This window comes from Poromitra crassiceps (assembly GCF_964638095.1).
Source record: "Poromitra crassiceps genome assembly, chromosome: 8".
NCBI classification, from domain to species: Eukaryota; Metazoa; Chordata; class Actinopteri; order Beryciformes; family Melamphaidae; genus Poromitra; species Poromitra crassiceps.
In genome coordinates, this window is record NC_139629.1 from 26,741,699 (window position 1) to 26,758,173 (window position 16,475).

Genomic DNA, 16,475 nt, shown 5'->3' on the forward strand with positions numbered 1-16,475 from the left:
GGGCACAGGGCGTGGTTGTTGCGTAACCTATGTGCGAATAGAAATCACGCGGAGGAGATGGGTGCTGCCAAGGCGTCTTACGTTTTCAGCTCCTATCAGTCAAGGGGGCGTGGCCTGATCATGCTCTATTAGGGGGCGTGGCCTGATCTTGCTTTATTCATGGGGCTTTTCCCCGGGGCTTTCCACATCTGCAGTTCCCATAATCATGTCAATCATTAACTTCCCAGACAGTTATGCAATTATTCAAAAGGCGGAAATGACTGAAGGAATTTCAGGTGCTTGCTGCAAGGTGACTTTATACAGGGTTCCTACACAGGTCTGGGAAAGTATTAAGAATGAATTAGATCATTTAATAGAGACTCAAAAGAAGTAACCAAGGCACTCTTGTAGGTGAAAAAAGTTAAAAAGCCTTTATTGTATGGCTATTTATGGCTAATTAAAAACACACCAACGCGTTGCGGCACACAGGCCTTCATCAGGGTGACAAACAAGGGAAAAACTGCAACACAAACATATATAAGGTGCGGCAGGAAATGCCAACATAGTTCATTTGCATAATGAATTGAGCAGACAGGAAAACGACCATATAAGGAGTCGGCAGGTAACTCCAGCAGTGACCCTACCCCTGACCAAAGAGCACCTTGACGTACAACTCGGCCTACCAAAGACGCTTTTCTACTCTGCAAAGACTCTGTTTTTCTACATTGATAATTTAATAGTTTGAGAATTTGGAAGAAAAAAAAAGTCTGGATAAGTATGGGAATGTGTTTCAGGTTCGATACACATAATTGTAGCATTTATGTTGTAGAGACACTTTGAGTCCACGGTTTTAGAGATGCACTTACCCAGCTGCATTATTACACTGTAACGCTTATTACCCAGCTGTCAGCATGCATTACACTGTAATGATTGCAGTATATGTATATCAAATAGCCGACCCAACAAAATCAAATCCAGTCGAGAACATATGGTCAGCCTGGAAGAAGATGGAATTTTGTACTGTTTATAGGATCAAACTTTTCTTTTTAGGAATGGAAATATCCTGATTCTTGTATTGCAGCAAGAAGGCTGACGGGGGTGATGACAATGATGACGGATGCATTTTTTTTTTGTTACATGTTTTCCTTTGTCTACTTTAAATTCATTATTCAGATTAGACTCAACCTAAAAGAAACACTTTGTGATCGGTCACAGAGAGAATGGTGCTGCCAACGTAAAACTGTCCAAACAAAAAGGCTCTAATTGTCTCACTGCAATGAAATGGCTATTGGACTAACATCATCACATGAATACACTGGGCTCAGGGAATCCACAAGAGTCTCACTTTTCCAGTCATGCCCAATTTATGCAATTTCACTACTGTTTAGGCAACCCAGTAGCCTATGCAGAAATACTAAAATAGAATAATGTGAAAATAGCACATTTACACTGCATGCAAAACACTGCATGGTTTTCGCCAACAACTGCATGGGATTAGCATAACGTGGGCCTGTCTGTAAAGGGGAGACTCCTGGGTAGTGGGTACCCATAGAATCCATTCTCATTCAGATATCTTGAGGTGAAAGCCAAGGTCAAGAGAGCCCTTTGAAATGGCCATTCCAGTTTCTCCCTCGCCAACATTTAGCCCAACTTTGGAGCGTTATTTAGGCCCCCAGTTCAGTCTCCCAGGCCCCGCAGTCAGAATAATAAACTCAATCAGATTGACCTCCATCTAAACTGTCAGAATAAACTCAGATTGCTTTTTGATGCTTCACAGTCGCGTCCATTTTTCTTCTCTTACTCTTTATTTCACTTATTATTTATTTATTTCACTGGCAATATTGAAGCAAAGCTACACTCGACCGATCCATTGAAAGCAGATACAAATCACAGAAGTGATCTGTGGTAACACGGGCAAACCATAAATTTTGTTCATGGGCTATTTGTTTTTTCTACTCTATTTGCTGTTCTGAATGGATCCGTGATTTGTGCTGCTGTTGCTTGTCTTAAATCATGTTGGTGATGTATACGCCTGAATTTGGCAAAGAGAGAGAGCTTTTATTGATTTGATAGTTTATAGTTTAGGTTTCAGGTTTTGTATCTGGAGTAGTGCAGTTATCTAATTAGGCTAATGCAACAGCTTACTGTTGGCTGAAGTCCTTGCAGCCGCACATTTGGCTTTGCATGAATGAGGAGGACGCTGCCAAACGAAATTACCATTTGAAAATGGCTGATAAATGATCGGATTAATCAAGTCAAAGAGGTGTTTGAATTGTGTGATTAACCAAGGCTGAAAGCTGAATCCACTGTCAGATTGTTCAACTGCGACGATAACTGCACAAGTGTGTTACTTACAGGTGTTGTTCATGGTGACTGTAGCTTACTTGTAGGTGAGGTACTTCCCCGGTGAATGGTTTACCTGTGCTGTTTACACCCACACACACACACACACACACACACACAAAGTCACATTGAAACTCACACACAGCCACCTGCACCACCAACAGAGGGAGCATGACATGCAACAATGATATCTAATCTTTCTGGTCATTATGGCCATTATGGCCTATCCTGTCTGTGGTTTAATGGCTTACGGGAAATTGTCAGCTGATATCAGATATACTGTAGAGAGAAAGTGAAAGTTTTATGCCTGCATAGCAGGGTATAAATATAGCGACCCAGGACCAGACCAGTCAGTTGGGTCCCAGCAATCGTACTAAAGGTGTAAAGGATTGAAAGACACACAGATCTGAGACAAGATGTCTTTGTGGATGACTGCTCTCCTGGCTCTCCTGGCTTCGGTCCTCTGGTCCCTCGCCGCAGGTAAGATCTGCTTCACTGAGCTGTATCGTCACAAATGAAGGAATTCACTTTAAAATGCTATTTGCATAGGGGACAATTTGTCAGCTAAATACAAGTGAATGCACTGTCAACATTTCAACGCTTCAAGATCATTACATTCCCTCTGAAATGTGATTAACTTTGCAATAAAGGTTCCTGAGGCAGCTTCAAAGTTAACCACAAAGAATAATTCCATTGAGAGTTTAACTTTTTACGAGAACGGCTGTATTTTTTTATTTTTTTTTATCAGTGTATATCAGTGGTTTTTAGCAGTGTCACCTCAGAAGGTCGTGGGGTTTGAATCTCAGACCTGGTCCTTTCTGTGGGAATGGAAAATGACTGACTTTATGAAATATATGTTATTTCTAAAATATGTATTACTTCCAGCCTTATACTCAAAAGACCTGCAGGTCAGTTGGATTTGGAGCCTCTAAATTTCCCATAGGAGTAAATGGGAGTGAGTTTGATGCAGTGTACCATTATTATGATATGGTATGTAAAGCCATTTGAGACATGCTAGACAGACATGAAAAGTCTATATAAATAAACGTGACTTTTGAAAGAAATCCTTCCAGTGCTGAGCATCTTGGCTTGGTGACTAATGTGTTACAAGATGGTGAGCACAGACAGGCAGAGGGGGTCCCATCTTCATGGCTTTTTTCCCCCTCTGCTAGCAAACACAGATACAGCCAGTGACTGCTGCTTGGTAACAACCAATAAGAAGCTCTCCCCGAAATATGTGAAGTCCTACAGCGTTCAGACATCAGACGGAGGCTGCAGGATACCCGCCACTGTGTAAGTTAAATGGGAATCCTATGGATCTCTACCCATTCCTTAACCCATTGATACCTGATGCAGCATTTGTGGGTTAATACAGTTTATATTTACCAGATTTTATATCAGAAGATCTGTTGCATATATATATACCAGTGCAGTGTACGTGTGTCTGACTTCAGCCTCCCTGTCACAGGCTGGTTACTCACAAGGGCATGAGACTGTGCGTTCCGCCTTCCTCTGGAAATAACTGGGTGGCCAAACTCATTAAGAGGCTGCAGAAAAGAGAAAACTTGAGAAAAAATGGTAAAGTATTATGCGCTACAAATGTGATGCAGTCTCTGTAGAATCAATTGAGGGATTAATTGCACATAATTTGTTATGATAGTATTAGTTATACAAGAAAAATGTAATATACAACAATATACTGATGGTAGATTGACCCTGTTTTCCTTGTGTTATGTTTGTTTTTTAGGAAAAAGGACATCTCTCAAGAAAGGAAGGACTCTGAAGAAATGTAGACGGTCACCGTGCATCAGAGCAGATGCTTCCCATTAAGATTCAAGGAGCTATTCATGTATTTGAATCCATAAACCCTACTGAGCCTTATGGTGCGTTCAGATTACCGGCTGCAGAACAACAGCAAGTTGTTTTGTTTTCAATGGCAGCCGCCGGCGACACAAAGCTGTAAACGCCAGTGTGTAAAATGAAGGAAGCGTAGGGTCGTTATATTTACGTTATTATTACTTATACTTGATGAATTAGGAAAAATGAAATGAAAACGAGACAAAAACCGAAAATGTGATTGATGCATGTTGGTGCACACAGCATGATGACATCATGAACCCTCATCGACAGCATGATGACATCATGAACCCTCATCGACAGCATGATGACATCATGAACCCTCATCGACAGGGCAGATACAGAAGAGCACTGCTCGAGATGACTCTTGTTCATGGACACATAAGCTGCTGTCACAAAGATTGGAAGCCAGCAGTTCCTCTGGTTTTAGCCGACCCAACATGCAACACACAGCCCATAGGTCCACTCCCTAAGTAGACATTCCACTGTTGGTAAATGAAAGTGATTATATTGTTCTGTGTAGCACACATACTGTTTGGAGCCTACATTAAACCAGGGATCTATATATGGCACCTTACAATAGGCCTACTCATTGACTGTTTTTGTCATTTGCTTGTAACTGATTACAAACACCTGTTATTGTCCTACCAAGATTGCTGTGTGACGATGTAACAGAATACTTTGGATAAGAACGTTCTTATCCAAGATATGCTGTTACCATTTCACCCATCTTTTCAAAGTTCCACCACCGAGTTTCAGTCTAAAGCTGCCAATGTTTACTGAGCTTTATGGCCTGAATATCATATGCAGTCAAATGAACGACCAACATATTCTTCAGCAAACACAAACATGCCAATAATAAGCTTTGTTTTGTAACAACTTTCTATGTAACAAAAGTGTTTTTTTACAACATTATATGCATTGATTTTTACCATGGTCTGTCTACATTATTAAGTTGCCATCTCTACCTCATTGACATTTTTCTAAAACAATATTCTTGTCATCCAATCAATATGTTGCAAATATTAACAGGATTTATTCAAAATCTCACTATGTATTAGGGATTTTTCAAGGGTCTTTGATTCCCCATGCCGTAAGATAGATTCAATATCTGTGATCATCATCACATCATATTAGATTAGATTTATTTCGAAGATGGTGAAAAACAAAAACAAAGATAAAGAATAAAAGAAATATAGGCAAGAAGTGCCAAACAATCATAGTCAATTAGAATTCACAGCATACAATATACAGCAAATTCACAATCAATTTACATTTGTTTATCATGGCCGAAAAGGAGTAGGAAGAAGTTAATATTTATCAAGTCCTACCCCCTGTTCTATCTATATTATTTATTTATTATTTATTTTCTATATTAAGCCTATCTATAGGCTTAATATGAAAGTATAATTATACTGTAATAACATGTTATACTACTGTAATAATATATAAGAGATGTGTGCATACTCACATTATATCCATAATAATGTCACACATACTATAGAGTTGTGCCTAGTACATTTGTAGCATACCACTGTACACATACTAAAACATCATGTGCAATGCAGTATTTTGTAGTCTGCAGTGTTTTAATACAAAATAGATACTCCACATACTGGTCAGACAAGGCTCCTGAGCCTGTGAGTTGATTCAGACCGCACTCAGGACACTCCTGACTTCGAACACTCTGGATAAAACACAAAAACATCCACATAGACACATAACACTGAAATCCCCCCTCCACCAGATGGTAATAGAGCTGGGGCAACTATGTCACATCTGGGCGAGCAACGCAAGGCATTGTGGGTAAATACGACCCGCTTGTTCCACTGGCCGTTATCGTGCATTCCTTTATAACTGGGGACTGGTAATCTTACGACTTCAAAGGTCATGAGCTGGGCGGTGACCTCATCAGAGCTGGTATTTCCCATTCCAAACTCGTAGGAGCCTCAGCAGCCCCAACCTCACAAATCCAAGATGGCTGCGCCGCGCAACAACAGTACGCTATAGGTTCCAACATAGACATACTTTTCATGTTTCATATCTGACTCCAATTGACTGAAATCCGTCTAGCGACTGAGAACTTCAATCCATGTGCGTTGATGTGTGTTTGTCGTCGCAGTGTTTACAAAACTACTAGCCTAGCCGTCATGTCAATACTGGACCACAATGCATTGCACTGACAAGCGCAGCTGACCCACGCCCCAGCCCTATTAACAGAGTTCCCACACATTTTCATGGATACAATTTCAAAACTTTTCCATGACTTTCAGGAATCGATAATATAATTTCCATGTAATGTGAGGCGGTGCCTCTGAATCAATACCAGAACTTATTACCTAGGACCATTAGGACACAGCTGCTATGGTGTTTTAGTGTCACTGCATCATATAAGCTATTGAACTAAAACAGGAAAATCATATAAAAAATATCATAAAAAATACAATAAGTACTAAAGTTGACAGATATTAGAGCTACCTTATGTCAACAGCTACAGAGAATACATTTGCTGTTACATTATATGGAAGATTACTCTAACAAATGCATTACACACAACATTTCATGACTTTCATGGATTTTACTCATTCCATGACTTTTCCAGGTTTTTCATGGTCGTGGGAACCCTGAATTAAATGTTTACTCTCCTGTGTGGATTTCCATGTGTCTCTTGAAGTTTGATTTATGACCAAAACCTGTACCACATTAATTAATTAATGTCAATGTCAATTAAATTGTTTATCTCCTGTGTGGACTATCATGTGGTTCTTCAAGTGTCCTTTTTGACCAAAACCTTTACCACAGACTGAGCAATTAAATTGTTTATCTCCTGTGTGGACTACCATGTGTCTCTTCAAGTCTCCTTTTTGACCAAAACCTTTACCACAGACTGAGCAATTAAATTGTTTATCTCCTGTGTGGACTATCATGTGTGTCTTCAAGTCTCCTTTACGACCAAAAGCTTTACCACAGACTGAGCAATTCAATTGTTTATCTCCTGTGTGTACTATCATGTGTGTCTTCAAGTTTTCTTTACGACCAAAACCTTTACCACAGACTGAGCAAGTAAATTGTTTATCTCCTGTGTGGACTATCATGTGTTTCTTCAAGTTTGCTTTATGACCAAAACCTTTACCACAGACTGAGCAAATAAATTGTTTATCTCCTGTGTGGACTACCATGTGTCTCTTCAAGTCTCCTTTTTGACCAAAACCTTTACCACAGACTGAGCAATTAAATTGTTTATCTCCTGTGTGGCCTATCATGTGTAAATTCAACTGTCCTTTATGACCAAAGCCTTTACCACAGACTGAGCAAACAAATTGTTTCTCACCTGTGTGGATTATCATGTGTGTCTTCAAGTCTTCTTTACGGCCAAAAGCTTTACCACAGACTGAGCAATTAAATTGTTTGTCTCCTGTGTGGACTATCATGTGTGAATTCAACTGTCCTTTAAGACCAAAGCCTTTACCACAGACTGAGCAAACAAATTGTTTCTCACCTGTGTGGATTATCATGTGTGTCTTCAAGTGTTCTTTACGGCCAAAACCTTTACCACAGACTGAGCAAATAAATTGTTTATCTCCTGTGTGGACTACCATGTGTCTCTTCAAGTCTCCTTTTTGACCAAAACCTTTACCACAGACTGAGCAATTCAATTGTTTATCTCCTGTGTGTACTATCATGTGTGTCTTCAAGCTTTCTTTACGACCAAAACCTTTACCACAGACTGAGCAATTAAATTGTTTGTCTCCTGTGTGGACTATCATGTGTGAATTCAACTGTCCTTTACGACCAAAACCTTTACCACAGACTGAGCAAATAAATTGTTTATCTCCTGTGTGGACTATCATGTGTTTCTTCAAGTTTCCTTCATGACCAAAACCTTTACCACAGACTGAGCAAATAAATTGTTTATCTCCTGTGTGGACTACCATGTGTCTCTTCAAGTCTCCTTTTCGACCAAAACCTTTACCACAGACTGAGCAATTAAATTGTTTATCTCCTGTGTGTACTATCATGTGTGTCTTCAAGCTTTCTTTACGACCAAAACCTTTACCACAGACTGAGCAAATAAATTGTTTATCTCCTGTGTGGACTATCATGTGTGTCTTTAAGTTTGCTTCATGACCAAAACCTTTACCACGGAGTGAGCAATTAAATTTGGTCTCTCCTGTGTGGACTATCATGTGTGTCTTCAAGGTTGATTTATAACCAAAACCTTTACCACAGACTGAGCAATTAAATTGTTTATCTCCTGTGTGGACTATCATGTGTCTCTTCAAATATCCTTTTTGACCAAAACCTTTACCACAGACTGAGCAATTAAATTGTTTATCTCCTGTGTGGACTATCATGTGTGTCTTCAAGTTTGCTTTTTGACCAAAACCTTTACCACAGAATGAGCAATTAAATTGTTTATCTCCTGTGTGGACTATCATGTGTGTCCTCAAGTTTGCTTTTTGACCAAAACCTTTACCACAGACTGAGCAATTAAATTGTTTCTCACCTGTGTGGACTATCATGTGTGTCTTCAAGTGTGCTTCATTCCCAAATCTTTTACCACAAACTGAGCAGCTGAAGTGTTTCTTCCCAAGAACTTCACTGTTTTTCTGAGAGTCGAAACCTGACTGAGGTTCACTAGTTTCCATCCATTCGTCCTCACTGTCTTCAGTCTCAGAAGAGTCTCTATTTGGCTGTGAATTACTAGCTGGATACAAGTTCCTGGCTGGTTCTGATACTCCACAGTCCTCTCCATCAGCTTCTATTTTTATCTGTTCAGTCGAGCTGCTGGCTAGAGGCTCTGCCACTCTGTTCTCCTCAGTTTGGCTTTGATGAAGCTGTGAGGACGGAGGTTTCTCTTCCTCATCTTCACTCTTCACACAAACAGCAGTGGATGGGAAGTTGGTGATATCAGCCTCCTCCAGCCCTTGAAGCTCTTCTCCCTCCCGACTGATCCATAGTTCCTCCTGTTCCTCTTTAATGTGTGGGGGCTCTGGGTCCTCCTGTTCCTCTTTAATGTGTGGAGGCTCTGGGTCCTCCTGTTCTTTAATGTGTGGAGGCTCTGGGTTCCCTTGAAGCTGATCTCCCTCCTGACTGATCCATAGTTCCTGCTGTTCCTCTTTAATGTATTCAGGCTCTGGGTCCTCCTGGTGCAGACTGGGGCTCCACTCCTGCCGCTCAGCAGGAACCCCCTCCTCCATATTTAAACCCACCTCTGTTTTCCCCCCCTATTGCCACTGTATGTTGCACCTGCTCAAAGAGCCCTATAAAACAAACACAAATTCACGTTAATTAACACCAGGTATGTGAACAGCAAACCACCCTCCCCCCAAAATACAGGCAACACATTATATATACCTTGTACAGGTGGTCCACCGGCACACACACAGAAGGAATTAAGGCCAGACGCCTCTCCGACACTGGGCCCGCTCTCCTACAAAGAGATCCCTTCATTAATTTATTAGTTCGCAACGCTTGACGCTTCAACATAACATATGGACCAGGCCAGGGACTTACCCCAAACACAGCACACGCTGTCGTCAGCCCGTCGCAGCCTCGCAAGCTGCTCAATACGCCGCTGGGCCACTGGCTGTAACTGCTAAATGCAGCTGAGTCCAATCAGGACATCGGGGCAGTGTGTACCACAACGTGCGGGATCCCAACCCTTCGCGGAGGCGACCAAGCCCAGTCTGACAGCCGCGGATCGCCAACAGGTGCCTCTTATTGCCTAAATCACAGCTCCGCACTCAGATTACACTTCCGGCTAGCCCCTTTCGGAACTGCTAACCTAGCTAACGCTACGCATAGCGTTAGCTAGGTTAGCAGTTCCGAAAGGGGCTAACTTCCGGCCAGACCGGCGCAAGTCCACCGGGCTACGATATCACTCGCACATATGAGTCTTCCGTTTGTAAATTAAACTTCTGAAACGTTCGGAGTGGCAGGGCTTCGGAAAGGCAGAGGAACCCCAACCGGAAAATAATATGCTACTGCTAACGAACGTAGCGAGCGAGAAGCGCCCACGGATGTATTGGGAAGCGCCCGCAGCTAGCAGCTAACACAATACCCAGCGTGCCTTGTGGCAGTGAAGAAAGCCGAGCAGTCGAGAAGGGTCCGCCCACTGCTAAAATAGTCAATAGCTCTCAGGGCGGGTTCACACCAGAAAGTGGGCCTTGGTTCGGGCCAGAGAAGAGGATGATCCTGTTTCGTTTTTCAGCTGGTTCGGTTTGCGTTCACAAGGCCAACATCCACTAGTCCTGCCCACACGAACCAAAGTCACGTGGGCAGAAATCTCGTTCTGTTATTGGCCATACTGACTCCCTCCCGACAGTTGAGGCCATCGGCCATTGTTGATGACGTCTCACTATGCGACACACAGTTACTCCATGTCAGAAAATAAAGATGGACGCACGTCGTTTAACCAGTCAATTTATGTCTGTTTATTTAGACAATTATATGTCAATAGAACAGTAAACATTACAGACTCCACGTTTGTCCCATGCCACTAGTAATTTTTGTCTGTTTGTGATGTCGCTGGTAACGAGACGAGATAAGCTAGCTAATTGCTATAGCTAGCAAGCAGCTTCTTCTTCCGCGGGAGCTTACAAAACAGGAAATAACCAAAAAAAAAATCAACACAAAAAATCACGTGCTTCCTCTGACTAGTCCGGGTGGTGTTCACACCAGAAATGGGCCGCTCCAGAGTTCGCTTGAGAGCGGACCGAGAACACCTCTTGCCTGGGTCCAGTCCTTTGAATCTGCCCACTCCACCAATTTGGCTGCTTCTAAAGAAGGAAATGAGAGTCTAACTATCAAGTTGATTCATTCTGATATCAGGCTACAATCAAACACTATCATACTTACGATATTTATTTTTCACAAGTTTATTTTTTACAAAAAAACAACATTGAAAAAATATTTTCTTTCAATCCGCAGTTTTTTTTTGTTTTGGTCCGAGTGAAATGTTATGTGGTCTCTCCTGTTTCTAAATTTATCTGAACCATTTGGTTTGACCAAGTAAAACTATTTTTATAAGCATTTTACGAAATGTCTATGGGAAAATAAATGGCGGGTGAAAATCTGGTACAGTGCTGAAGCAGGAAGTGACATTTCACGTTGCCTCTCTATATGGTGGCGTCAACACAGTAGTCTCTTAGAACAGACGAGTTGGCTTCCGCAATTTTCAAATGCTTCCGCCATACCGTCTGTACTTCGTGGGGGAGAATCATGCACCAACCGGAATGGGAAGCAGAAAGGCGGGTCTTCCGCTCATTAGTCCAATCAGAATCCAATATGCCGGCAGAAAGGCGGGTCTTCCGCTCATTAGTCCAATCAGAATCCAATATGCCGCATTCGCGTGTCGTGATTGGTCGGATTCCGTAGAACTTCCTTCCAGTCTGAAGGTTTTTTTCCCAACTTCCTTGTGCATGTTCTGGGGGTGTAATGTACAGACTGTATATAGCTGCATTCGCCGGATGTAGATGATACAGTCTGTTTTAAGAGACTATCAACACAGTGAAGGCTGATGTCGACTGACCCGGATGAGGTAGGCAGCAGCCAGCGTGGCGCTGCGGGAGTGCCCGGCTTTACAGTGCACGTACACACTGGAGCCCTCCTCCCTGAGGCGCAGGGCGAACTCCACCCTCTGTGGAGGTTCTCCAGGCAGGGAACCCCGGTCAGGTCCACCGTGCTCAGCCTCAGCTGGTCCACCCCTGCAGCCTGCCACTCCTGCAGCAGAGCACATCGAATCAAACACACTTCACTCTACTTCACTCTCAACATCACTCTACCCTCTCAGCTGGAAATATCTGGACATGATGCAGTGTTTTCTCTATTCATGCAGCAATGGTGCTCCACAGCGAGGAAGTTACCACCAACAGTCAATGCCACCAACACTAGAGAAGATGTTACATTTAAATTGACAGCTGTAATTTAGTCTTACATCTAAAACTAAGATAAGTATAGTTAAACTGTTTTACATGTAATGATTTTTTTCAGATTAAAAGCACTATAACCTCAACAAACAGTGAATGACAGACAGGGGGACAAAACTAGAATTACTAATAGACCCTTCTCACGCGGGCCATTTTGTGTCGAAAAGGCAGGGTTAAACACAGGTGCAAGCAAAACACTAATGAGGGTTTCCAACTTCCACGATTGGAATTTGGAAACCCTCATTAGTGTTTTGCTTGCACCTGTGTTTATTCTGCCTTTTTGACACAAAATGGCCCCCGTGAAAAGGGTCTATTGCAATGTTGCTGGATCATGTCTCTACACATAGCAGAAGTTGCCTGTCAGGAACAAACTGCAACAAATGTCATGAACTCACCTCAGATGAGTTGCAGAAATATGTCGTTTCATAATCTTCATTCATGGTTATAACCCCTCGCACATTTTCTGTGTCCACCAGCTAGACGTTAAACAAAGAATGACAATGGCAGCTTAGTTCACAGTGCTGTTAAGTCTCAGGATTCAAGACAACCACGATACGATGTAACAAAAAAGTTCAGTCACAACAAAGTCTGGCTGTGTAGAATTTGGCTATGTTTATTTGCGAGACACAAATCTTTCAGGGGGATGGCGTTGGCTGCTAGAATGTAAACAATTTTAAAATGCCAAGCTAAGTGACAAAAATATAAGTTGGATGGAGAATTTGTGAAATTGTGATGGCCGAGCGTGGAGCGTCTCATTTGTGATGATTACTATAGCAGAATAACATGGAACTGATATCACATTCATTTTTCTGCTCCATGATGTATTTTCACATTTCTCTATTCCATTCTATGGAAGTACCCAAAGATTTAAAACACGAGGACACTTCATCCAAATCCTATTGCCACAAGGTCATCAAAACTGAAATGTTTGATTCGTTATAGCCCATACTGTCTTTTGACTTGTATTTTGATGACTTGAAAAAGTTGCTGAAGTCTTAACTTGTGTGTTTGTGTAAATTACTTATATTATACAATCTATGCTTAGATTGAAAGAAAACGTGATGTGATTTGTTCCAGCAGACGACGTTTGTGGAATTTGCATGGAATGATTGATTTGATTCAAGTTGAAACAAAGTTTTGATCCTATTAAAACCATATTGCCTTGAAAAGTCTTAGATATTTCCTTTTCTTCTAGATTTTAAATTGTGTACTCTTGATTTGTTCTGACGTGACTTGTTGGTCTGCATTTAGACCTGTGACTTGACAGTCTACATTTAGACCTGTAACTACATTTAGACCTGTGACTTGACAGTCTACATTTAGACCTGTGACTTGACAGTCTACATTTAGACTTGTGACTTGACAGTCTACATTTAGACTTGTGATTGGACTTGAGCCTCAAGGCCTGGGAGACTGACTTGGGACCTGACCAAAGTTGATTCATGCATTCGTTTTGACAACACAAGAATGCTACTTCATGCCAGTAAAGCAAGTTGAGAGTGAGTGAGAGAGAGAGAGAGAGGCAGATGGATAGATAGATACTGTAGAGTAGACAGATAGATAGATAGATAGATAGATAGATAGATAGATAGATAGTATTAGGTACTGTAGTTGAGAGTGAGAGAGAGATGCAGGCAGGCAGGCACAGACAGACAGACAGACAGACAGGCAGGCAGACAGGCAGGCACAGACAGACAGACAGGCAGGCAGACAGGCAGGCAGGCAGGCAGGCAGACAGGCAGGCAGGCAGACAGACAGACAGGCAGGCAGGCAGACAGGCAGGCAGACAGACAGACAGGCAGGCAGACAGACAGGCGGGCAGACAGACAGGCAGACAGACAGGCAGGCAGGCAGGCAGACAGACAGACAGGCAGGCAGACAGACAGACACAGACAGGCAGGCAGGCAGGCAGACAGACAGACAGGCAGGCAGACACAGACAGACAGACAGACAGGCAGGCAGACAGACAGATAGATAGACAGACAGACAGACAGACAGACAGGCAGGCAGACAGACAGACAGACAGACAGACAGGCAGACAGACAGACAGACAGACAGATAGATAGATAGAATTAGGTACTGTAGTTGAGACTTGACCATAGGATGTTACCTCATGTGTCATGGACCTGAAGGGCAGGGCTCCCAGGACCACAGTCTGGTCCACGGTTGAACCACTGTCTGGAGGACACCTTCTCCATGACAACATTGTAAGCTAAAGTCGGGTAGAACAGCAGCCTTGCTATTGCCCCCGACATGACTGCGCTGTAAATGAACCTAGCACCAAAACAGCTCCTCTATCCAGGTTAGTACATGTTCCTTACTGCACACTTGGCTGTAAAGCGGACTGTCTGACCTCCTCATTTCAGCCGGTGACATGCCTCCCTCCAGCAACACAGCAAGTTGCACATAATTTGTTATGATAGTATTAGTTATACAAGAAAAATGTAATATACAACAATATACTGATGGTAGATTGACCCTGTTTTCCTTGTGTTATGTTTGTTTTTTAGGAAAAAGGACATCTCTCAAGAAAGGAAGGACTCTGAAGAAATGTAGACGGTCACCGTGCATCAGAGCAGATGCTTCCCATTAAGATTCAAGGAGCTATTCATGTATTTGAATCCATAAACCCTACTGAGCCTTATGGTGCGTTCAGATTACCGGCTGCAGAACAACAGCAAGTTGTTTTGTTTTCAATGGCAGCCGCCGGCGACACAAAGCTGTAAACGCCAGTGTGTAAAATGAAGGAAGCGTAGGGTCGTTATATTTACGTTATTATTACTTATACTTGATGAATTAGGAAAAACGGTTATTTGCCAAATGAAATGAAAATGAGACAAAAAACGAAAATGTGATTGATGCATGTTGGTGCACACAACATGATGACATCATGAACCCTCATCGACAGCATGATGACATCATGAACCCTCATCGACAGCATGATGACATCATGAACCCTCATCGACAGCATGATGACATCATGAACCCTCATCGACAGGGGCAGATACAGAACAGCACTGCGCGAGATGACTCTTGTTCATGGACACATAAGCTGGTGTCACAAAGATTGGAAGCCAGCAGTTCCTCTGGTTTTAGCCGACCCAACATGCAACACACAGCCCATAGGTCCACTCCCTAAGTAGACATTCCACTGTTGGTAAATGAAAGTGATTATATTGTTCTGTGTAGCACACATACTGTTTCAGTTTCTGTTTCATGTAACAGAATACTTTGGATAAGAACGTCTACCATTTCACCCATCTTTTCAAAGTTCCACCACCGAGTTTCAGTCTAAAGCTGCCAATGTTTACTGAACTTTATGGCCTGAATATCATATGCAGTCAAATTAACGACCAACATGCAAACACAAACATGCCAATAATAAGCTTTGTTTTGTAACAACTTTCTATGTAACAAAAGTGTTTTTTTACAACATTATATGCATTGATTTTGACCATGGTCTGTCAACATTATTAAGTTGCCATCTCTACCTCATTGACATTTTTCTAAAACAATATTCTTGTCATCCAATCAATATGTTGCAAATATTAACAGGATTTATTCAAAATCTCACTCTATGTATTAGGGATTTTTCAAGGGTCTTTGATTCCCCATGCCGTAAGATAGATTCAATATCTGTGATCATCATCACATCATATTAGATTAGATTTATTTCGAAGATGGTGAAAAACAAAAACAAAGATAAAGAATAAAAGAAATATAGGCAAGAAGTGCCAAACAATCATAGTCAATTAGAATTCACAGCATACAATATACAGCAAATTCACAATCAATTTACATTTGTTTATCATGGCCGAAAAGGAGTAGGAAGAAGTTAATATTTATCAAGTCCTACCCCCTGTTTTATATCTATAGGCTTAATATGAAAGTATAATTATACTGTAATAACATGTTATACTACTGTAATAATATATAAGAGATGTGTGCATACTCACATTATATCCATAATAATATCACACATACTATAGAGTTGTGCCTAGTACATTTGTAGCATATGTACACATACTAAAACATCATGTGCAATGCAGTATTTTGTAGTCTGCAGTGTTTTAATACAAAATAGATACTCCACATACTGGTCAGACAAGGCTCCTGAGCCTGTGAGTTGATTCAGACCGCACTCAGGACTAGGGATGGGCATTTCTAGCAAAAACACTATTCGAAATTCGCTGGCCAAAGTCGACTTTTAATCGAAATTCGAAAAAAAAAAAAAAAAATGTAAAAAAAAAAAAAGTTTTTTTTTTTTTTTTTTTTTTACATTTAAAAAAAAAAATTCCATTGACATTTTCGAAAATAAAAAACAGTTTTGACAATCATGAGTGGTTCATTAAATATTTAGTAGGC

General features: G+C 41.5%; 1 pseudogene across 1 annotated transcript; it reads right to left on the reverse strand.

Moving 5' to 3' along the window:
- Window positions 1–308: 308 nt before the first annotated feature.
- On the reverse strand, window positions 309–14,365 carry LOC310780607 (phosphatidylglycerophosphatase and protein-tyrosine phosphatase 1-like; annotated as a pseudogene). Its single transcript has 5 exons — window positions 14,221–14,365; window positions 12,506–12,586; window positions 11,714–11,904; window positions 5,796–5,866; window positions 309–318 (listed from the first exon to the last, which is right to left on the reverse strand). The product of its transcript is annotated as a phosphatidylglycerophosphatase and protein-tyrosine phosphatase 1-like (transcript).
- Between the last annotated feature and the right edge of the window lie 2,110 nt (window positions 14,366–16,475).